Genomic DNA, 23,532 nt, shown 5'->3' on the forward strand with positions numbered 1-23,532 from the left:
GAAACAATCATACAAAAAGTGCCCTATCCACTTGGCCATGGAGACCAAGGAAATTTTCATATTATATTGTAAAAATAATAAGCACTCCATTGTATTATAAAGATTCATCATAGAAAGATAGGCAGGATTATGGGTTGAGGTGCCGTGGGTTGGGTGGTTGTAGATTGGTTGGGCACAAAAGAGAATCTCAGTAGATTGGGTGGCAAAACAAGGGGCAATATAGATGCTTCGATCGAACTAGATCTATTAGGCACAATATAGTAAGCATGTTCTATAAGCACTTGATAAATATTCGACAAGTGTCAAAAGTGGGTTTTAATCTTTTTCAAGGGTAGGCTAGGAGTATATTAAGGGACATGTGTAAAAAAAAATCTAAGTGCTCATTGAATGTGCTTACAACTTTGTGCCTACCTGATCTAGACTGTGAACAAATATGCTAAAACGTATCAAATGAATATGCTTTTTTTGCAAAAAATGAATTAAATTTGATGAAGTAATGCCACATGCAATATAAACACCATTCTATTAACTCTAAAAGTAATGTTATTCAAAGATATGTAAAAGCAAACTAACTTATGTAAAGTAACTTGGAATGCAACATGACAAAATTGAAAAATAAAAAACTTCAAACATTTATATGTTCTACACGTATAATCACTGGATTTGGAATGTACAAGGGGAGACCAAATCTACTCCTCACATATGGCACCTGACAGCCACATCCCACCGTGCATTGGGAACATCTTCTTACTTGTGTTATTATTTATGGGAGATGTTCCCAAGGCATGGTGGGATGTGCCTGTGAGGTTGTTGTGAGGCGCCCTGTATGAGGAGAAGATCCCAAGTCGTATAAGGGTGATTTAAAAGTATTTGATATTTAATTTTAAATATAGGTGCATGTGTGCAAATATTTCTCCTTTGTGGTTTATTCTTTAAGCCAATTATCTTTTTTTTTTTGTTTCTTCTCAAAAGCATCTATCCTTTTTCTATTTTTTTTTTTAACTTTTCATTTTAAAATGGGTTTTTTTACAAAAAATTTAATAATGTTTCATGAATCCAATATGTTTGAAAACAAGTAAGTGGGATAAAAAGTCAACTTCTTTTAACCAATTTTCTCTTTTAAAAATCATGACCAAATGAGCTCAAGAAGGCAAGAATATTGAAGGGCTTGTCATTTAATCCAACATTGGCAAGAAACTGATATTGAACCTTGATATGGCAGATGGTTGGAGCAAAATTGCTCATCCCATATTATATGACCCTAGGCATACTGAGGTGGAGCTTGTGTCGATTGAAAAACCCGACAAGAAGGAGCTGGTGATGATGAAAGATTAGGATTGCAACACCCGCCAGTTCAAGATACAAGACCCTGGACCATTCAACAGCCTGAAGGAGAGCACCAATATAGTGGGATTTGTAGGAGCTGAATAAAATGCAATTGACTTGTGTTTAGTTCCCAAGTTTACCTTCTTATTTATAATTGCATAAAGAATCTGAACGTTGGGAACCTCCTAGAATGTAGGTAATCACTTTTACTTTTCTCAACCACTCTTGTCAAGTCTTCTACTCCTAATGTTCATAGATGATGGATTGACTTGGTCCAAAAAATTTGTACAAGTGAAATAGTGTAAAAACTTGTTTGCAAAATCATTTTATTTATATGAAAATAAAATACAATATCATAAGAAATAAGGTGTAATATTGTATGTCAAAATGTACACAAAAAGCAAACAATTAGTCCATTAGTGTGTGTTATATCTAGTGGCCACGGTTTGTCCAACACACCAAGGCTAGATCATCGAGGGCCATAGGCCACTCAGTCCAACATCTCCCACTTAGATGTACTGACCTGAGATGAGATACTTTTATTGATTGCTTCTTAGACCATATGTGCCTCTTGAAATCAACAATAATACATAGTTTTGTTAAAGGGTCATCAATCATTTCTTTGGGACCAACTTCACCATTTTTGATAGTTTGAATTGCAGCTTGGTTATCATTTCTGATGATGATTGACTTGCTTGGCATACTTAACTTTAAGTCTTCCAAGAATCTTCTTAACCATATAGCTTCAGTAGCATTTGATCTACAAGTTATGAATTCATCTTCCATGGTGTGTTTTGCCACACACCTTTGCTTCAGATCGCTCCTCCACCAAGATGGAAAATATAACCACTTTTATTAACTTCTTTCATCACAATCTCCTGCAAAGTTAGCATCACAAAACTCAATTTCATTGCCTTGATATGTTAATTTATATACTGTTGTGTTCCTTATATATATCTCAACATTTTTAACTACTTTCTGATGCAACTTTCTTGGATTACTTTTTACCTACTCACAAGGCTTACAAAATATGCTAAGTCTGGCTTAGTACACAACATAGCATATATTATACACCCAACAACTTGTGCATATGGTTTATTTTTCATTTCCACATATTCTTCTTGAGTAGATGGCATCATTACTTTGGATAATTTGGTTCCTTTTTTAATAGGAGTTCCTACCGGGTTACTTGAACCCATTTTAAATTTTTTAAGATATTTTTTTAGATATAATTGTTGAGATAAACATATCATTCTAGATTTTCTGTCTCTTTCAAATTTGATACCTAAGATAAAACTTACATCACCCATGTCTTTCATCTCAAAATTAAATTTCAACCAATCATTGATTTCTTCTATCATTTTTAAGTCATCCCCAACAATTAAAATATCATCAACATATAAGGATAATATTCTATGAGAACTTTCATTATTCAAAGTATATATGCAATTATCAAATGAATTAGGAACAAAGCCCATTTTTAAAACATCATTATGAAAAGTAAAGTACCACATCCTAAGAGATTGCTTTAAACCATACATAGCCCTTTTAAGTTTATAAACTTTGTCATCCTTTCCTTTAATTGTATAACCTTCGGGTTGAGTCATATAGATTTCTTCATTTAGTTCTCCATTTAAAAATCCAGTTTTTACATTCATCGACATATTTCTAGGTCAAAATGGGATGCTAAGGCCATTTTGAAGGAAGGGGAAATCAATCATATGGATGGCTGAACCATGCTAGATGGCTGGGTGAAATTTAAAAAATTTTATTTCACACTTCCGGGAATCGTATTCCTAGTTTTAGAAAAATTGTATTTTTCTAGGATTGTTGTTGCACCTAGATCGGACCAGATTTGAAACCAACAGAAAGGGAAAAGTATAACTGATACAAATTCCACAAATGTAGCCCCCAGAGTGGTAGTTCACACCCAAAGAGAGTACCAAAACCAGCTTTCACTGGAGATAGTGCAGTTTGAATTAAAGTAGTTCAACAACACAATTTTCAACAAAACCGTGATCCAACACCTTGGATCCAACAAGGGAGGTGAGTACGAATTGGTTCTGATATTTTCTTCAAAAACCAAAAGTCGAACTGGTCAAAGTTAGTCCAAGAAATTGAGGTCAAATTAGGGTTTCTAAGGCAGCAAGAGTAGAGTAATCTGAAGCAAATTTCAGTCTCCTCTTTTCTTAGCCTTAAGGATCACCACTCCTAATCGAATTAGGAGGTTCCTAATCCAAATCTTTATTTGGATTTTGACCCTCTAAGTGGATAAGACTTATCCTCTTATCCTAATGGATGATCCGGACCCATATCCAAACCCATATTCGCCCGTCACATGATTGCTTAAGCTGTCATGTGACCACTTAATTAATCCAATTAATTTTGGACTTTATGCCCATTAAGCAAGTGGCTCACAACCCTAGTTAGTTGCTGGTCCATTTGGTTCACTTTGTATGGCATGGGATCCCAAATATGACCATATATAAGCCCATGCGAATTCGGCCTAGCCTCCGTGAAAAAAGACTTGCACAAATTCACTGTCAAGCACGGTAAACCCCGGAGTCCATCAGTATGGGCTCTTAATGGGCCCAATATTTACATTAAATGATCATTGAGTTCAGCCATCCTATGAAGGCCCAAAGATATTGGACTTAAGTAGGATATAACCCATCGGGTGAATAGCCATAAATGGTCTCTTACACTTAACCTCTCAGCCCATAATGATCACACTGTCCGACAGGGAATGACCTCTCCCCTGGTTGCAAGATGCGGTGTTGCACTCTCGGATCGGATGGGTCTTGGGAATTAAAACCTTTTGCAAATATTTTTCTTAAAACAAAATATAAATGTATATATATATATATATTATCATATAAATATATTTTGTAAAACAAATCTCAAACAAGTTTAAAATCGACTGCCAGTAGTTTTGGTTTCCATCGGGAGAGAGTGTAGTCTTGATCATTCACTTTTTCTTACAAAGGGGCTGATCCTATCACTATGATCACCTATTTGATTGAATTCTCGGACCGCCCCAACATACCCGGGTTTTGACCTCCAAAGGATCTCACCGATTGGCAAATCAAAGATAGCCCAATCCAACACCCATTGTAGTACCATAATCGAGTCTAGGGGTTATATGCAACTTTTCGGTTTTGCCCACCAGTCTCCAAGATCCGGAGTATAACTAGAAATTGGTTCGAGTTCAATGTTTCAAACAAACACACAATACATGTTCTTTAGGTCCAACTCGGGCAGCTGAGACAGCAGTGAAGTTTACCCCGGCCGTCCTGTGGTATAAATTATAGCAGGTTTGTTTAATTAAGAATAGTGTGATTAGAGTTGTAATAGACTATATTCTTGTGGGATAAATTGATTAAGTCAAGTTTCTTCTTTGTTTTGTTTTAGATTGTTTAGACGGATTGTTTGGATTGATCAATGTTTATTTGTTTGGTTAGTTTTGGATAATCTGTTGTTGCTTCTACCTAGGTTTGGTTAGACTCTGTTTCTCAGGATTTGGAAGAATGGGTTTTATTAATATCAGCTCTATTCGTTCTCTACCAGATGATTTTCTCTATGTTGAGTTTGATTCATTTGCATCGGGGTTGGTTGGTTAGAAAGGGAATAATCTCAAATTGTCCTCATCTTGTTTCATGTGGATTGACTCGTTTAGTTTTTAAATTGATAGATTATGATGGTTTGGATAGTTTTGGATTGTTTGGATTGATTTCAGCTATGGTCTTCTTTGATGGCATCGTTATGGGAAGCTTATCTATAGCTCGGGTTGAATTTTTTAAATAAAGTGGATAATTTTTTTCCTATGCTTCTTTTTTATGGGTTATGGAATGATGGTTTGGGCCGACATGAAATGGTTGTGTTGATTCCAATTTTGGTTGGCCATGTTGGCTTTTGTTAGTGCTCTGTTGTAACGGACTATATTGGCTGGATTGTTTTAAGGTGTTAAGAGTGATCACTGTTTGTATTTTGGCACTAATTGTTTAATGTGTTTTTCGTTAGGATTTTTGATGACTTTTCTCATTATGAAATTGCTTGTGCTTTGAAATATTTCGGTATGAAATTCAAAATTTTTTTTTTGATCATTAAAAGTTTAGGTTAGTTGGTTTGGCACATGCACGTTTACATCGTCAGAAATGGATTAGTTGGAATCGGTTCCTATAGGTTTTGTTTGGCTCTTACAAGTCCGGGTGAGTGGATTTAGCTTATTTAGAGAGATTTAAAATGTTCGTCTAAGTGAAAGTGGTGATTTTAGTGGGGTAATATGCTCGGTATTTGTTGGTTGATGTGATTTATATCAAGTTATGTCTCAATTATTTTGTATGTTGCTTAAATGGTATTGTTTTGATTGGTCGTTTTTTATTTGCTTTGTTTTGATTTGAGTATGAAAGGTTTTCACTTTTTGGAGTTGAGTTGATTTCCCAAATTCTCTAAATACGTTGGTTTTGTTTAACTTAGATTTGGGAGATTATCCGGTCTGTGGTATAAGTTATAATAGGTTTGTTTAATTAACAATAGTGTGATTATAATTTTAATAAACTCTATTCTTGTGGGTTAAATTGATTAAGTCAAGTTTCTTCTTTTATTTATTTTAGATTGTGTTGACGGAACGGTTTGGATCGATCAACGTTTATTTGTTTTATTTTCCTACAAGTTGGTTTATTTTATTTTGTTGAGTAGTTTACCTGATTTCCTTTTTATTTAGGGTATGCCAGGTTGTTTTCTGTTAGTAAGGGGATTTTGTTTTGCTAATATGCTTTGTTAGTGGGTATTGATTTGATTGATGTTTGAATGGTTTGCCACGGCTTGGTTAGTTTTGGAAAATCTGTATTTGCTCCTACCTAGGTTTGGCCCAATGTTAGGGAGAATGAGTTTGATTAAGTTTAGCTATATTCGATTATCTACCAGATGGTTTTCTCTATGCTGAGTTTGATTCATTTGCATCAGGGTTGGTTGGTTAGTAAGGGAATAATCTAAAATTGTCTGCATCTTGTTACGTGTGGGTTGACTCTAGTTTAGTTTTTCCATTGATAGATTAGGATGGTTTGGATAGCCTTAGATTGTTTGGATTGATTTTAGCTACGGTTTTCTTTGATGGCATCATTCTGGGAATCTATCGATTAGCTTTGGTTGGACTTTTTAAATAAAGTGAATAATTCCTTCATATGCTTCTGTTTTATCGGTTACGGAATGATAGTTTCGGCCGACTTGAAATGGTTGTATTGGTTCCAATTTTGAATGGCCATGTTGGATTTTGTTAGTGCTCTGTTCTAACAGAGTATATTGGGTGGATTGTTTAAAGATGTGAGTGATCGTTGTTTGTAGTTTGGCACTAATAGCTTAACGTGTTATTCGTTTGGGTTTTTGAAGATTTTTCTGATTATCAAATTGTTAGTGCTTTGAAATATTTCTCTATGAAATACAAAAACATCTTTTTTGATCCTTAAAATTTTAGGTTAGTTGGTTTGGCACATGCACGTTTGCATCGCCAGAGTGGATTAGTTTGAATCGGTTCCTATTGGTTCTGTTTGGCACTTATAAGTCTAAGTGAGTAGATTTAGCATATTTTGAGAGATTTAAATGGTTCGTCTAAATGTAAATGGAGACTTCCAGTTTGGTCTCTATGATTTTCTACGTTGTTTAAATGGGTTTGTTTGGATTGGTCGTTGTTTATTTGCTTTGTTTTGATTTGAGTAGGAAATGTTTCACTTTTTTATGGAGATGAGTTGATTTCCCAACTTCTCTAAATATGTTTGTTTCGTTTAACTTAGAATTGGGAGATTATCCGTCTCTGGTATAAGTTATAGTGGGTTTGTTTAATTAAGAATAGTGTGATTAGAGTTGTAATAGGCTCTATTATTAATTACTTGAATAATTTATTAAATTAAAAAATAGAAATCTATGGATAATATTTTACTTATTTTTGTAAAATAAATAAATAAACAATTTAATTTAATAAAATAACTAAATACTCATTTATTATTGGGTGTCGGGTTGAATCAAATAAATAAAAATTTATACATAATAGTTTATCTAATGTATTTAAATATATAAATGAATAATTTAGTTTAGTAAAATAAATAAATAAATTACTTTTTGTTAATTATTGGGACGGGACAGGTACATGCTACCACATTAGACCTAATTCGTTGATAACCCATAAAATAAGGATCCAGAGAAAGAGAAAAATAAATTAGTAATTAATTTATTAAACTAAATAATAAAATCTATATATAATGACTCAATTCATTAAGTAAAATTAGAAATAAATATCCAATCTATCTAAAACCAAGCCCGGCCCATTGATAACCCAAAATATTAGACTTGGGGAGGGAGAGATATAGTGAAATAATTTTTTGATAAATATAAATCGTTTAGAAAATTAAATAAATAAAAATTTTAAATTACTAAATAAAATATAGAAATAAATTGGTGAGGAAAATAAGAGTAATAAACAATAACACTTCCCTCGCCGGGCTCGACTCAAGAGAGTAATAACTAAATATTTATTTATTATTGGGTGTTGGGTTGAATCAAATAAATAAAAATTTATACATAATAGTTTATCTAATGTATTAAAATATATAAATGAATAATTTGGTTTAGTAAAATAAATAAATAAAATGTCATTTATTATTCATATCCCACTCTAGACTTAACTCGTTGACAACCCAGAAAATAAGGATCCAAAGAGAGAGAGAGAAATAATAGGTTTATAATATAATTTATTCATTAATTATATAATTTATTAAGCTAAATAATAAAATCTGTAGATAAAGATTTAATTCATATAGTAAAATAATAAATAAGTAAATATCCAAACTATCTAAAACCAACCCAAAATACTGGACTCAGGGAGAGGGAGGGGGAGATAGAGGGAAATAATATGTTGATAAAATTAAATAAATAAAATTTTTAACTTACTAAATTAAATATATAAATTAATTGGTGAGGAAATGAGAGAGTACTAAAGAATAACAATTTCCTCGCTAGGCTTGACTCAAGAGATAGACCTGATGGTTGGGTTGGGCTTGAATATATTCTATTGATATAAAGACAAAGCCCTTCCCGAACATGGCACTACCCATGAATAGGTTTAATAGAATAATTTATTTAATATATTAAAACAAATAAATGAATAATTTAATTTAGTAAAATAAATAAATAATTTTTCAGTTATTATTGGGACAAGACATGTACAACCTATTCCACACCAGAATTAATCCGTTGTTCATAAATTAAATCATTAATTAGATGAATAATTTAGTTACGTAAATAAATAAAACATATGAATAATAATTTACTAACTTTTGGAAAAATAAATAAATATCCAAACTATCTAGATCTAAACCCAATCCATTGACAACCCTAAATATGTAACTCAGGAGGGAGAGAGAGAGAGAGAGAGAGAGAAATAATTTGTTTATAAACTAAAATAATTTAGTAAGTTTAGTAAATATTTTTTTAACTTAAAAGCATAACTATATAAGTAATTAGGTGAGAAAATGAGAGAAAACAAAGAATTTCCTCACCATGACTAGGCTCTATATGAAATTCAGGCTCATGCTCAAAATGTAGGCCTGAAGTTCAACCTGGACTCAGACTTGCGCATAAATATGTTCTATTGATCTTGTTAATAATTTCAATCCAAGCTGAGACCTAACCTACTAATAGCCCTAAATAATTAGGCTTAGGGAGAGAGGTTCAAATAACTAAATAGTTAAATAAATTATTAATTACTTGAATAATTTAGTAAATTAAAAAATAGAAATCTATGGATAATATTTTACTTAATTTTGTAAAATAAACAAATCAACAATTTAATTTAATAAAATAACTAAATACTCATTTATTTTTGGGTGTCGGGTTGATAAATAAAAATTTATTCATAATTGTTTATCTAATGTATTTAAATATATAAACGAATAATTTAGTTTAGTAAAACAAAAGTAAAAAAAAATTCAATAATTATTGGGACGGGATAGGAGCATGCTATACCACACTAGACCTAACTCGTTGATAACCCAAAAAATAAGGATCCAGAGAAAGAGAAAAATAAACTATTAATTAATTTATTAAACTAAATAATAAAATCTATATATAATGACTCAATTCATTTAGTAAAATAATAAATAAATATCCAACCTATCTAAAACCAAGCCCGACCCATTGATAACCCAAAATATTAGACTCGGGGAGGGAAGGATATAGTGAAATAATTTTTTGATAAAATTAAATCGTTTAGAAAATTAAATAAATAATTTTTTTAACTTACTAAATTAAATAAATAAATAAATTGGTGAGGAAATAAGAGAGCAATAAACAATAACACTTTCCTCGTCGGGCTCGACTCAAGAGATAGGTCTAATGGTTGGGTCGGGCTTAAAGTTGGCTTCAATATATTCTATTGAATAAAGACAAAGTCCAACCCAAACTTGGCACTGCCTGTGAATAAGTTTAATCCCAACCTCCTTAACTTGTTAATAAATTATTAATTAATGAAGTCAATTAGTTAATTAAATAAATAGAAATCTATGGATAATAATTTTCTTAATTTTGTAAAATATATAATTTAATAAAATAAATAAATATCCAAGCTACGTAGACCAATCCTCACCTGTTGACAACCCTTAAATATTGGACACCGAGCAGTAAGATAGAGAGAGATATAATTAAATAATCTAGTAAATTAAATCAATAAATATTTTAACTTTTTCAAATAATTACGCAAGAAAAAGAGAGAGTAGTTAGCTCTTTATTAATGGCATCATTGTAAATAGTTACATGTTAGCAACAAATACGAAAGAGAGATTTCTAGAAAATGAGAAAGAGACAAAGAACAAAAATTTCCTTATCGCAATCCGAGCTTTATATGATGGTCGGGCACAGCCCAAACCAAACGTGGCCCAACCAATGAAAAGGTTTAACCCCAACCGATACCTATCCAATTTGTAAACCTAAACATTTTGCTCGGGTTGGGGGGGGGAATCTATGGATTATTAACTACTTGAATAATTTAATAAATTAAATAAATAGGAACCTATGGATACCAATTTAGTTAATTTTGTAAAATAATTAATGATTAATTTGGTTTAGTAAAATAAATAAATAAAATTACATTTATTTAAACATATTAATTTGTTAGGAAAATAATTAATTAATTAATTAATTAGCTAATTAAAGAATTCAATAAATTAAGTAAATAGAAATCTATGGATAATAATTTACTTAATTTCATAAAATAGATAAATCAATAATTAACTTTAACAAAAAAATATAGATAAATATTCACTTGTGATTGGTGCAAGACTAGTCCAAGCCATCCCCAACCAAACTTGCATCATTGACAACCGTAAATTTTGGTCACAGGTTTAATTAAATAAATAAAACTTTATGGACAATAATTTTTTTAATATATTTAAAGAAATAAATGAATAATTTAATTTAGTAAAATAAATAATAAATTTTCAGTTATTATTGGGACAAGACATGTATAGCCTATTCGACACCAGAACTAATCCGTTGTTCATAAATTAAATCATTAATTAGATGAATAATTTAGTTACGTAAATAAATAAAATCTATGAATAATAATTTACCATCTTTCGGAAAAATAAATAAATATCCAAACTATCTAGATCTAAACCCAATCCATTGACAACCCTAAATATGTAATTCAAGAGGGAGAGAGAGAGAGAGAGAAATAATTTGTTTATAAACTAAAATAATTTAGTAAGTTCAGTAAATATTTTTTAACTTAAAAGCATAACTATATAAGTAATTAGGTGAGAAAATGAGAGAAACAAAGAATTTCCTCACCATGATTAGGTCTCTATATGAACTTTAGGCTCATGCTCAAGATGTAGGCCCGAAGTTCAACCTGGACTCAGATTTGTGCATAAATATGTTCTATTGATCCCGTTAATAATTTTAATCCAAGCTGAGACCTAACCTACTAATAGCCCTAAATATTAGGCTTAGGGAGAGATGTTCAAATAACTAAATAGTTAAATAACTTATTAATTACTTGAATAATTTAGTAAATTAAAAATAGAAATCTACGAATAATATTTTACTTAATTCTGTAAAATAAACAAATCAACAATTTAATTTAATAAAATAACTAAATACTCATTTATTATTGGGTGTCGGGTTGTATCAAATAAATAAAAATTTATACATAATAGTTTATCTAATGTATTTAAATATATAAACGAATAATTTAGTTTAGTAAAACAGAAGAATAAAAAAAATTCATTAATTATTGGGACGGGACAGGTAAATGCTATACCACACTAGACCTAACTCGTTGATAAACCAAAAAATAAGGATCCAGAGAAAGAGAAAAATAAATTATTAATTAATTTATTAAACTAAATAAAATCTATATATAATGACTCAATTCATTTAATAAAATAATAAATAAATATCCAATCTATCTAAAACCAAGCCTGACCCATTGATAACCCAAAATATTAGACTCGGGGAGGGAGAGATATAGTGAAATAATTTTTTGATAAAATTAAATCGTTTAGCAAATTAAATAAATAAATTTTTTTAACTTACTAAATTAAATATATAAATAAATTGGTGAGGAAATAAGAGAGCAATAAACAATAACACTTTCCTCGCCGTGCTTGACTCAAGAGATAGGTCTAGTTGGGTCGGGCTTAAAGTTGGGCTTCAATATATTCTATTGAATAAAGACAAAGTCGAACCCAAATTGGCACTACCTGTGAACAAGTTTAATCCCAACCTCCTTAACTTGTTAATAAATTATTAATTAATGAAGTCAATTAGTTAATTAAATAAATAGAAATCTATGAATAATAATTTTCTTAATTTTGTAAAATATATTATTGAATAATTTAATTTAATAAAATAAATAAATATCCAAGCTACCTAGACCAATCCCCACCTGTTGACAACCCTTAAATTGGACACCGAGCAATAAGATAGAGAGGGATATAATTAAATAATCTAGTAAATTAAATCAATAAAATCTTTTAACTTTTTAAAATAAGTATATAAATAATTAGGCAAGAAAAAGGGAGTAGTTAGCTCTTTATTAATGGCATCATTATAAATAATTACATGTTAGCAACAAATATGGAAGAGAGACTTCTAGAAAATGAGAAAGAGAAAAAGAACAAAAATTTCCTTATCGCAATTCGAGCTTTATATGATGGTTGGGCATGGGCTCAAAATCTAGGATTGATTGTTGGCCTAGGCTTAGACTTGGGCCTTAATAAGTTCTGTTGATATAAAGGCAAAGCCCAAACCAGACGGGGCCCAACCAATGAAAAGATTTAACCCCAGTCGATACCTATCCAATTTATAAACCTAAAAATTTTGCTTGGGTTGGGGGGGGGGGGGAATCTATGGATTATTAACTATTTGAATAATTTAATAAATTAAATAAATAGGAACCTATGGATACTAATTTAGTTAATTTTGTAAAATAATTAATGATTAATTTGGTTTGGTAAAATAAATAAATAAAATTACATTTATTATTGGGACGGGATAGGTACATCATATCCCACACCTCACTAAACATATTAATTACCCTAAAAATAGTCTCCAGGAGTGAGAGAGAGAAAAATAATTTGTTAGGAAAATAATTAATTAATTAGTTAATTAAAGAATTCAATAAATTAAGTAAATAGAAATCTATGGATAATAATTTACTTAATTTTATAAAATAGATAAATCAATAATTAACTTTAACAAAAAATAAATAAATATTCACTTGTGATTGGTGCAAGACACTAGAACTTGTATCATTGACAACCGTAAATATTGGTCACAGATCGAATTAAATAAATAAAACTTTGTGGAGAATAATTTATTTAATATATTAAAACAAATAAATGAATAATTTAATTTAGTAAAATAAATAAATAAATTTTTAGTTATTATTGGGACAAGACATGTACAGCCTATTCGACACCAGAACTAATCCGTTGTTCATAAATTAAATCATTAATTAGATGAATAATTTAGTTACGTAAATAAATAAAACCTATGAATAATAATTTACTAATTTTTGGAAAAATAAATAAATATCCAAACTATCTAGATCTAAACCCAATCCATTGACAACCCTAAATATGTAACTCAGGAGGGAGAGAGAGAGAGAGAGAAATAATTTGTTTATAAACTAAAATAATTTAGTAAGTTTAGCAAATATTTTTTAACTTAAAAGCATAACTATAAGTAATTAGGTGAGCAAATGAGAGAAACAAAGACTTTCCTCACCATGATTAGGGCTCTATATGAACTTCAGGCTCATGCTCAAGATGTAGGCCCGAAGTTCAACCTAGACTCACACTTGCGCATAAATTAAATATATAAAGATTATTAATTTCTTGGCTGGGCTCATTTACAAAATCTACGCTTGGTGGTTGAGTTGGGCTGAACCTGGAGAGCCTGCAAATAGGATTAATCCTAACCCTAACCTTAACCTATTAATAAATAATTGATTAATTGAATAAATTAGTAAATTTTGTTAACAAAACATAAGGAATAAATATATAAATAATTTGGCAAGAAAATGACAGAGAAATGAGGAATAAAAATTTCCTAATTGCAATCCAGGCTTTATATGATGTTCGGACACAATATCAAGATCTAGGCCTGATGGTTGGCCTAGGCTTTGGATTGGGCTTGAATTAGTTCTGTTGATCTGAACATGGTCCAACCCGTAAAAAGGTTTAATCCCAACCAAGACCTATTCTATAGATAGTCCTAAATATTAGGAGAGAAAGAGAGAGAGAGAGAGAGAAATAACTTATTAGTTAAATAAATTATTAATTATTTGAATAATTTAGTAAATAAAAAATAATAAATAAATCAACAACATATTTTAATAAAAGAATTAAACATTAATTTATTATTGGGTGTGGGTTGAATTAAATAAATAAATTTTATGGATAATAAATTATTTAATTTTTTAAAATAAATAAGTCATTAATTTGGTTTAGTAAATAAGTACTCAGTGCTTTCTTACTTCGTCCCTCCCATTATAAAACACCCCAAGTTGGCTCGAACTCAAACTTGGGCTTAATATATGTTCTATTGATGTAAAGGCAAATCCCAATCCAAACCTAGCCCAACCCGTTAATAGTTTTAATCCCAACTGAGACCTAACCTACTGATAGCCCTAAATATTGGCTCAGGGAGAGTGATTGAAATAACTCAATTGTTAAATAAATTATTAATTACTTGAATAATTTAATAAAATAACTAAATATTTATTTATTATTGGGTGTCAGGTTGAATCAAATAAATTAATATTTAGTTATTTTATTAAATTATTCAAGTAATTAATAATTTATTTAACAATTGAGTTATTTCAATCACTCTCCCTGAGCCAATATTTAGGGTTATCAGTAGGTTAGGTCTCAGTTGGGAGGTTGAATCAAATAAATAAAAATTTATACATAATATTTTATATAATGTATTAAAATATATAAATGAATAATTTACTTTGGAAAATAAATAAATAAATTTTCATTTATTATTGGGATGGGATAGGTACATGCTATCCCACACTAGACCTATTGATAGCCCAAAAATAAGGATCCATAGAGAGAAAAATAATTTGTTAGTAAAATAAATTATTAATTAATTGAATAATTTATTAAACTAAATAATAAAATCAATCCCAACTCGTTGACAACCCAAAATATTGAACTTGGGGAGTGAGATAGAGGGAAATAATTTGTTAATAAAAGTAAATAGCATTGTAAATTAAATATATAAATAAATTGGTGAGAAAATGAAAGAGTAAAAAAGAATGATAATTTCCTTGTCAAGCTTGACTCAAGAGATAAGCCTGATGGTTGGGTCAAGATATAAAGACAGCCCAACCCAAACTTGGCGGTTTAATCTTAACTTGCAATAAATTAATAATTAATTGAATAAACCAGTAAATAAAATAAATAGAAATTTATGGATTAAAAATTACTTAATTTTGAAAAATATATAAATGAATAATTTAATTTAACAAGATAAACAAATATCCAAGATTCCTAGAACCAAACTCAACCCATTGACAACCATAAATATTGGACTCGGGACTATAAGGGAGAGAGGGAAATAATTTGTAAATAAAAATAAATAATTTAGTAAATTAGATAAATATAATCTTTTAACTTAATAAAACAAATATATAAATAATTAAGCAAGGAAATAAGAGAGAAGCAACAAATAAAAATTTCTTGATCGCGCTTTGGGCTTTATACGAGGGTCGGGTTCAGGCCCAATATCGTGGCCTAATGTTTAGTCGAGGCCTGGACTTGCGCTTGAATATGCTCTATTGATGTAAAGGTAAAGCCCGACCCGAACTTGGCTCGGCCCGTGAACAGGGTTAACCCCAACTAAGGGGGGGAGGAGAGAAAGAGAAATAACTTATTAGTTACATAAATTATTAATTACTTGAATAATTTAATTTAGTAAATTAAATAAATAGAAATCTATAGATAATAACTTACTTAAGTTTGTAAAATAAATAAATCAACAAGTTAATTAAATAAAAATAAATACTCATTTATTATTGGGTGCGAGTTGAATCAAATAAATATATAATTGTTTAATTTATTAAAATAAATAAATGAATAAATTGGTTTAATAAAATAAATAAATAAAATTTTAGTTGTTATTGGGACGGGAGTTACAGCTATCCCTCACCTGACCTAACCCGTTCATAGCCCTAAAACTTGGGCTTCGGAAAAATCTCCAATTAATAAGTAATTGCATTTTATTTTTTTTCGTGGGGTGAATAGAAATGAAATTGAAATAGAGAAGGCTCATGTAAGAAAAAGAGTTAGGATTTAGGTCGTTATTCTTTCATCTGATTTAGAAAATCAGAACTGGAAGAATATGAGCTTTCTGTATCCATCAGATCGACCGAACAATTGTCACTGGAAGTAGTTGCAGATATTTTTCTTTTTTTAAGGGATATACAGGTCTATATAACATAGAAAAGTAGGATGTCCATGACGTGTACGTGTGGGATGAACCAAATCCTCATTGAATTTTATTTTTCCATTAGAAGGGGCTCGTACCGGTTCTACAGTACCTCCTATGAATACTCTGCCGGTATGAAAAGTTCTTAATGTTAGTTGAGTCCCTGGTTCTCCAATAGATTGACCCGCAATAATACCTACATCTTCCCCCAATTCGACCAAGTCGCCACAAACCTTTTCCTTCTAAACAATTAAATGTTTGGTTACCACCAATCAACATCAAGAAGCACCGATGAGAAAATTCAACATACTGATTTGAACTCAAAAGGGAACTAGAATGCTAAAAAGATGCCCAGGGAGAGAGAGAGAGAAATCCAAGATTAAATCCAAGCATCTAACAAATCTCAAACCTCTATTAATTATGTGACAAGTTATCACACAACACAAGACCTACTTGTCCCATTTAACTTATTAAAATAAATAAATGAATCATTTAATTTAGTAAAATAAATTTCTTAAGATGCAAATAAGTAAAAGCATTTGGTTTACTTTCAAATTTTAAATAACTCTTTGCTAGTGTTAGTATGGATTAAAATTCTAGTACTTCGACAACACCAACATGTGGGCACAAATTCATGACAGATTGCATTTTCTTGGTCTTTACAGGCTAACAACCAAGCTGAGCATATCTCCAATTAATAAGTAATTGCATTCAACCTCATCAAAAAATTCAATAGAAAAGTGTCTTTATAGCTAAAAATTCACGACTATTGGCAAACCTTTTCCTTCTAAACATTTAAATGAACAATGAAAATAAGAAGAACCGATGAGAAAAAAAATCCAAGCATCTAACAAGTCCTTAAACTATCTCAAACTCTATTAATTATTGCAAAATACAAGCAACAACTATTCTTTGTCTAACTAGGACAAAAAAAGACATGGGAAAAGCACATTAATGTGAACCAGCACAGACTAAAATCACTAATCTCTAAAACAATTGAAGCATTACCTAGTTACCTGATTCCATCATCACCAACAATATAGGTTGTCATTCCCGCAGAAAGCCCAGCATTGTAAGATTAAAGTTGTACATAATCATCAAAAAGGTATGGACCCAATACTGGCTCACTGTTGTTATATACACATTTGGGGTATTTTGGGGAGTTTGGGGTATCAGTAGAGGATGTGGGGCACCACCATTAGCCAAGCATAATTAGCCAATGCAGAGTGTCTTCCATAAAGTGATGGTGCCCTTGTATGATGAGATGAAGGTAGGCATTGCAACCTTCAGTGAAACATTGGCAGGGACTGGGCATAGGGGAAAGGTACCCTTTTCACAAGTGGATTAAGTTCTGATACTCAAAAAGGAAAAATAACAAGCACTTCACTCGGGGAGAGAGAGGAGAGAGATTGCACGATTGAACCACAACTCTAAAGGAAAATAGAATAAAAACCACAAAATCCAAGCATTTAACAAGTCCCTAAAACTATCTTAAACCTCTATAATTTATTGCAAAAACAATTGTTCTTAGTGTAACTAGGAAAAAAGACTAAAAATTGTATTATAACCAAGTTAGAGAACTTAGGCAAAGCACATCATTCTGAACCAACTCAGACTAAAATCACTAATCTCTAGAACAACCGAAAAACAAAGAAAGAGAGTACTTGCCTATCAAAATAAAATTGAAACCAAAATCGTTAACTGGTTACCTGATTCCATCATCACCAACAATATAGGTTGCCATTCTGGCAGAAAGCCAAGCATTATAAGATTAAAGGTGCACATAATCATCAAAAAGGTGTGGACCCATTATTGGGTCATTGCTGTTATACACATTTTTTGGGCCTTTTGGGGAGTTTTGGATATCAGCAGAGGATGTGTCCTCTCTGTTTTCAATGCACATGAGGGGCACCATCACCCAAGAATAGTTAGCCACTGTAGAGTTTCCATAGAGCGATGATGCCTTTGTATGATGAGATGAAAGTAGGCATTGCACCCTTCAGGGAAACATTGGCAAGGACTGGACATAGGGGAAAGGTACCCCTTCACAAGTGGGTTAAGCTTTTACTTGTCCTCAAGCAAAGACCTCAGCCATAAACTGATCATCCCCCCTTATTATTACCATTTACCGGATGAATTCTAGGATGAGAATACATTGAGTGGTTGGGAAACCTGTGTAGGTATTCTGATTCATTCCTCTGAATTGTCATTCTTATCACATACATAAGAGTCAAGGAAAGGGAGAATATGAAATTCTCATGCCCCAACATTCACTTCCATTCAATATGTAAATCAGCTCATTGACCGCAAAATTTAACCCTTTGAGCTTGGTCTCAAATCTGTCATTGCACCTCATTGAGTGTTCAACCACATTTTGTCCCTTTGAACCTCAGCCGTCACCAATATTTTTTTTCTTTCCCCTTTTTTTTTGGTGTGAGTGCATTTTATGCTCCATCTCACACGGGGTATTTGCTTCTTTCTTCTTTTTCTTTCTTTTTTTTTGTGTGAGTGCATTTTATGCTCCATCTCACACGGGGTATTTGCTTCTTTCTTCTTTTTCTTTTCTTTTTTTTTTTTTTGGTGTGAGTGCATTTTATGCTCCATCTCACACGGGGTATTTGCTTCTTTCTTCTTTTTCTTTTCTTTTTTTTTTTTTTGGTGTGAGTGCATTTTATGCTCCATCTCACACGGGGTATTTGCTTCTTTCTTCTTTTTCTTTTCTTTTTTTTTTTTTTTGGTGTGAGTGCATTTTATGCTCCATCTCACACTGGTCACAAGCTTGAGGCAGATAACAATACTCATATTCCAAGTTGCTAGTTTTACTATTCAGCTTGGAATAGCGGAGTTAGGACTGACTCATGTCATAAACCGCTAGTTTTACTATTCAGTTCATGCCAGCAGAGTCATTTGGACTTTGTCCCTTTCTTTTTCTCTTTTTCAATTGTTGAACCTCGTGCATTAGCAGTTCAGATGTAAACTAGCTCAAATGATTATCAATTATTCAATCAAGTGCATTGTACACATGAAGGTAGTTAGGGTTGGTCATGGTGAAAGTCATATTTAGCTTCCTTAACCTCATGAATTGTGACAAGTTTGGATAATTCACAAGAATAAAGTCTCACACTTACAAAGATTTCCCTCACTCATTGTATTCCCTCTTGGAAATCACCTAATAAACAGCAATAAATTGGAGGGGATTTTCAATTTATTCAGCCTATCAATGCATGTATGTATGTGTCAGGATAAAGGTTGTTTTGAAGATGGTTTGCATTTTGAGGAAGTAAAGGTGGAGGTTGAGTGTGGACTTGGGTCGAAAGAGCAAACACAATTAGGAGGAGAAGGAACAGAAGAATGGGATAAGGTGGGCAATAGTTATTAAAAACTCCAAATACCAGGAACTCCTATACATTAACTGTACAAAAAAAAAAAAAAAAAAAAAAGAGAGTATTTCAAAAAAATGGAAGAAACACAAGTAAGGTGGGACAAGGGCACTACAAAACTACCCCCACAGATTATATGCAAAAAGAACACTTTGAAGCAGTAGTCTTTGAACTCATTTAACACCATATGAGGAGCTTAGAGAACAAAAGATTTTTTTTTCAAGAGTAAATTTCATTAAAAAAGAAAACAAGGGATTACAATTAAAAGGTGATAAAACATCATCTGAAAGCAAAAACAATACTCCCACAACAGAAAACAACAAAAGATAAAAAAAAATTACAGCACAAATCCAGGGTCAACACACAAAACCAAACTAAAATCATATTCCAAGAACTAAACAAACCAACACTAACCTTGATCAAGATGAGAAAATCTCCAACCAACCCTCTTGAACACTTCAAACAATAGCATCCGCCTCCTGTAAAAACCAGCAGATCAAACTTCCACAACTCCTCCCATCAATCGCACTTAGTCCTCCACGTCTGAAATCCTGACCCTCTCCCTCATCCCATGCCTCTACACCTTCCTCTTGAATGTTGCTCTTTCACTTCACCTTTTCTTTTTCTCAAACTCTTTCAAAAGCCCTTCTAGCAAAAGCCTCACCACCCAAAAAGAATAGGCCTACAGATTTACCAACTTCAATATCCCTCTCCACTAGTTTCCTTAAGTCCACTCGACTCTTCCTTTTCCCATTATCTAAGTTCAAAACTTCATTACTTATCAAAGCTTTACCCACATCCCCCTTCCCTTTCACCTCAAGGACTCCAATCTTCTTCAACTCCCCAACTTCAGAACTGTCATGAATGTTAATTTGATCACTGGAGTTAATATCAATAAGAACCTTATGATTCGTAGCTCTAGAACTAACCTTCCTTGAAAAAACTCTCTTAAATTTATTGTTGGGTCCAGTCTCAACAAGTCCCTCTTTTAACCACGAAAAAACCTTAGTAACATGCACCAAATAAGATTTACTTAATCAGTTAAACCTCTTGGATCCGTTCCCAAATTGGCACCAATCCTTCCAGTTAACACTTCCTCAACTAGAAAACATTGTTGTTCCTTTGAAGAACAACATTGCCCTCTACATCAAGACATCTAATCCCTTGATTGCATGTGCTATCATCCCTTACCTGCTTCAATGAAACCTCTACCACTGATACTGGAGGATATTCCTAAGTACTTCATCCCTTTGCATCTTCTTGTTATTAAAAACCTTGCCAAATGAATACTTCTGGTATAGAACACAATATATCACTTTGCCTTTTTTGGAGATCCCAAGAATTTACCAGCTATTTAAATCTTCCAAAGACCAGTTTTGGATAGCAATGATTTCAGACTTTTTAAAGTTAATTAGAGCAAATGACTTATTAGCATAAACTAAACTTTGATGCATTTGATGCTGTTACTACAAAGAGCTTGTCCTAATGTTGAGATTTAAACAAGTTGCAATTGCATATGCTCATTAATTGCACACTTGCTTTTGTTATATTTGTGCAAGGAGGAGGAAGAGGGCCTTCCAATTACTGATCAGAAAAGGAGGCATGTTCTAGCGTTCAAAGTATGGAAACTGGAAAGTGCTTACTACTAAGTGATTTCAATTAACTCAATGAAACATTCAGCCTGGTTTCTGGTTTTTGGTTTTTGGGATTCAAGCACCAAGTGGGATGAAATAAAATTGAGTTATAAAGCATCTTTTAGTTCTAACTGCCAAATATAACTAAATGGGATTTCAAGTTTCGATGAACCACTTGTTTCAGATATCTCATATCCACTTTGAGATAGTACACTACCATATTAAGTTTTCAAGCTGCTGAGAAAGTCAAAGGTAGGTTATAGTGATTATGAACACACAAACGAAATAAAGAAAAGAGGAATCTATTAACCCAATTTTAACTTACCTTCACATCTGCTGAGAAAGTCAGTTGAAAGTTCATCCATCTCAATAAGATCTTCTCAGGTGGTTGATTCATCAGCTCCTTCACATCCTAACGATTTATGAACAAAATACAACATATGAACTAAAAAGTAGCAAATAACATTTCATAAAAAATCACAAATAAGCAGAAAACTTCTATAAAAAGGTTATTTCACCTTACTATCATCAACTAACTCCACCAATTGAGGTGTTTTCCTCAAATTGAGGTCCGCCCATAGTTGTATCTAAGGTTAAAACATCAAAGTAATTGTTTCAATTATAGAAAATATTACTTATATAATTTTCAGTTTGTATCATCACCATGTGCTCAAAAGTCAAAATAGAAAAATGGCTTTCAAACAATTACAGTCCAGAATCAAGACTTGACACTCTAAAGTCTAAAGAAATTTAATCAAAATTAACATGATGCAACAAAAATCCATCTCAAAATATACATTTGTTCATAGATTGCAATATGCCAACGTAATTATAGAGGAAGAAAATAACAAAAATCCAACCAAAGTCGTCAAAAGGACCAAATAAAGAAAAAAGAATGTGCAGTGCAACAGCACAAAACATGTAACTTAGCATTGTACTTACCGAGCATATGGTATCGACTATTGTACAAGCAAGGGCAGAATAATGAAATAAACATAGATAGCAAACTCCAATCTTGTTTGAAGTTTAAAGGCTTTCTATCATGCACTTTTTAGATAATCTTCAGGGTTCATATGAAAAGAACCTAATAGAATATTAGGTTAATAAGTTTTACTTCTTTGTACTTTGGCATGGAACAGAATATTCAGAAAACTATCAAAAAACTAGTGACAGGACCAAAATATTCTTGAAAATAGAAAAGAACTAACGATTGAAACAGCATGTATACTTACCCTTCAATGAAGTCCTGCGTGCCAATATTAACTATTGTACATCCAATAGCCTTTAGCAGAATCGAGGCATAGTGTAAGATTTTCATTCCTTTCCCAAGGGTTCAGCAACCTCTTTGTATTGATTGCTCGTTCATCAGTGTCCCAGGGATTGCCACATTGATAAGTTTACTACATCAAAGAATATGCCTTCAGATTACAAAGCCCCAAAACCAAGAAAGAAAACCATCTCCAAACTCAAATTAAAGCAAAGGGCTTAACAGGGAAATCACCATAGAAGAAGGCCATCTTTTACAATCTCGAAGAGATCATTAGTGGAAGGATCTAGCGAATGATCTTTCTATGATATGTGTAAAGGTGTACTATGTGTAACTCTATTTTATGTTGGCCAGTAGATGCTTTGATTTCGAGACAGAGCGAGTAATGAGCATATAATCGTATTAGTATGTAATGCAGCAACTGTCACCAATTATCACCCATAAATGATAGAATGTAATATAAAGTGGTGGTCTTTAGGATGTTTAGGATGTAGGACTGAATTGAAGGAAAATATTTCTGTTATGGGGGAGGAGGGAGGGCTATATAGTGCGGTCAGAAGAGGTAAAAGGCCCTGTTTCTTTCACTGTTCAAAGTAACATGATAAGCAATTTTTTTTTTTTTTTGTTTTTTTGATCAGCAACAGAATAATTGAAATATTAATTTAGAATAGAAAGTGGCCGTATTAGTATGTAATGCAGCAACTCACCAATTATCACCCATAAATGATAGAATGTAATATAAAGTGGTGGTCTTTAGGATGTTTAGGATGTAGGACTGAATTGAAGGAAAATATTTCTGTTATGGGGGAGGGGGGAGGGCTATATAGTGCGGTCAGAAGAGGTAAAAGGCCATGTTTCTTTCACTGTTCAAAGTAACATGATAAGCAATTTTTTTTTTTTATCAGCAACAGAAAAATTGAAATATTAATTTAGA

At 31.8% G+C, this 23,532-nt stretch overlaps 1 pseudogene across 1 annotated transcript in view; it reads right to left on the reverse strand.

The window, feature by feature from the left end:
- Window positions 1–1,625: 1,625 nt before the first annotated feature.
- The window catches only part of LOC148801338 (serine/threonine-protein phosphatase PP1-like), a 30,520-nt pseudogene continuing 8,613 nt past the window's right edge, over window positions 1,626–23,532 (reverse strand). Inside the window, exons 4-6 of the transcript XR_016083835.1 lie at window positions 21,850–21,918; window positions 21,657–21,743; window positions 1,626–2,204 (exon numbers count right to left, since the gene is read on the reverse strand). The product of XR_016083835.1 is annotated as a serine/threonine-protein phosphatase PP1-like (transcript). The remainder of the gene's footprint in view (window positions 2,205–21,656; window positions 21,744–21,849; window positions 21,919–23,532) is intronic.

Source organism: Nelumbo nucifera, chromosome 3, assembly GCF_055504915.1.
Source record: "Nelumbo nucifera cultivar China Antique chromosome 3, China Antique-T2T, whole genome shotgun sequence".
Lineage (NCBI taxonomy): Eukaryota > Viridiplantae > Streptophyta > Magnoliopsida > Proteales > Nelumbonaceae > Nelumbo > Nelumbo nucifera.